Below are 2702 nucleotides of genomic sequence, written 5' to 3' on the forward strand. Positions count from 1 at the left end.
GGGGGTCTCTGGTTTCGGTGTATTATACATAAGAAGAAAGTGCCTCTCTTCGCCTGTTTCTGGAGCGCCCCCTTCGCTACGCGGTAAACAGTTTTCAAAAGACACGTACATTGGTACCCCTAGTTTTCTAGAGACCTTAGGTGATCGTTGTTCTCCAGAGACTGTTGACAATCCTGGTTCTAGAGTTCTCTACAGAAACCTGTAAGACGAGATTGCGTTCTTGAAGGTCACTGTACCCCAAACAGAAAGACCACATAAGACTTTCTTAGTGAGACTGTTCTGCCTTCTTCTCATCCATGTGTGGGTCAGTCACCACAACCCTCGAGAGCAAAGAACACTTCCCCCCTCCCTCTCCTCCTCCTCCTCCTCCTCCTCTTCTTCTTACACCTGTGGGTCAACCACCTCAGCTTCTTAGAGAACAGAGAACATATCTTTCTCCTTCTTCACCCACACCTGTATGTTCACCAACCTCAGCCCTCTGTACACACTGCAACAAGAGGTCAAATGCAGTACCTTAACCTTAAGTGCGTCACACGTAAACTCAACTGTTGGGGGTGGGTCTTGGTGGTGTGTGTGTGTGCGTGTGTGTGTGTGTGTGTGGTGGGGGGGAGAATATAACCCACTTGACAGGCAGGGGAACTCCTCCTCCTGGTGGGTCAGAGAACCCGACCAGGGCCTCCTCAAGCTTCCTACAGTTGCGGAACCTCTTCGTCAACATCATCATCACCCACAGGCTTGGACAGTGATGGTGCTTTACACACACACACACACACACACACACACACACACACACACACACACACAAACACACACACACACACACACACGTCTCCCAAAGTACGACGCTCCACTGTATATACTCGTCTTCAGAAGGTGGACGCTCCACTGTATATACCCGTCTTCGAAAGGTGGACGCCCCAGTGTATGTAGTACTTTCTACCCTATTGGTCAGGCCTACTCCTCCTTTTTCGGCCTGCTCAGAGAGAGAGAGAGAGAGAGAGAGAGAGAGAGAGAGAGAGAGAGAGAGAGAGAGAGAGAGAGAGAGAGAGCGAACCTTCCAGACACCGACTGGACGAGCCAGCTGGGGAATGATGACCCCCTGACCCGGTCTTTGACCACTGGTGACAGGTCAGCATGCACACCACAGGTCCAGGCTGGTCAGGTCAGGAGGCGGGCGTCTGGTTCATCGTAAATACCATGACGTCACGACGAACGAATGACTCGAGAACTATAATTGTAATGTCCTCCATCATCATCATTATCAGGAAAATAACGTGTGATAAATGACCCTAAAATAGACATGTACTACCTCTCTAACGAGGAAGAAGGCGATTAAGTATAATATGAATAATGTATATATATATATATATATATATATATATATATATATATATATATATATATATGTGTGTGTGTGTGTGTGTGTGTGTGTGTGTGTGTCAGGTGTTCACACATATATGGGCCTTGTCTTCCCTACATATCTGGTGAGGGTGATGGACCTGTTGGTTGGCATGTGATTCACGTCATGTGTTCCACATATATATGTGCAGTACGGCCGGATGTTTGGTTTACATCAGCTCTGGTCTCCCCCTCTCTCTCGGGCCATCATGAGCTGATGCTGTGGACGTCATACTGGTCGGGTGTGTGGGTAGATGTGGTCGGGTGTGTGGGTAGATGTGGTCGGGTGTGGGTAGATGTGGTCGGGTGTGGGTAGATGTGGTCGGGTGTGTGGGTAGATGTGGTCGGGTGTGTGGGTAGATGTGGTCGGGTGTGGGTAGATGTGGTCGGGTGTGGGTAGATGTGGTCGGGTGTGGGTAGATGTGGTCGGGTGTGTGGGTAGATGTGGTCGGGTGTGGGTAGATGTGGTCGGGTGTGGGTAGATGTGGTCGGTAGAGGATTCGACTGATACGGAAGATTGGACACGAGGATTGCTGGTCGTATTCAGATTGGAGAGCCTCGAGCGATGCTTAAGCACGACGACGGTACGACCCCTTGAGCATGACGACGGTACGACCCCTTGAGCATGACGACGGTACGACCCCTTGAGCATGACGACGGTACGACCCCTTGAGCATGACGACGGTACGACCCCTTGAGCACGACGACGGTACGACCCCTTGAACACGACGGTACCTTTTGAGCACCATGTTACGACCCCTTGAGCACGACGGTACGGTCCCTGAGCACGACGACGGTACGACCCCTTGAGCACGACGACGGTACGACCCCTTGAGCACGACGGTACCTTTTGAGCACCATGTTACGACCCCTTGAGCACGACGGTACGATCCCTGAGCACGACGACGGTACGACCCCTTGAGCACGACGACGGTACGACCCCTTGAACACGACGGTACCTTTTGAGCACCATGTTACGACCCCTTGAGCACGACGGTACGATCCCTGAGCACGACGACGGTACGACCCTTCAGCACGACGGTACGACCCTTCAGCACGACGGTACGACCCTTGAACATGACGGTACGACCCCTGAGCACGACGGTACGATCCTTGAGCACGACGGTACGACCCCTGAGCACGACGGGGGGGAGGGGGTGTCACTGTAGTGTATTGGTCTCTGTGAAGCCACACTGTGTGTTGTGTATAATGTGATGGCTAAGGGCACACAGGTCAAGAGACCTGATCTCTTGGGCTGGAGACCTGGTCTTGATGGGTTGATGACCTGGTCTGGTGGGTTGATG

Source organism: Panulirus ornatus, chromosome 5 (genome assembly GCF_036320965.1).
Source record: "Panulirus ornatus isolate Po-2019 chromosome 5, ASM3632096v1, whole genome shotgun sequence".
NCBI classification, from domain to species: Eukaryota; Metazoa; Arthropoda; class Malacostraca; order Decapoda; family Palinuridae; genus Panulirus; species Panulirus ornatus.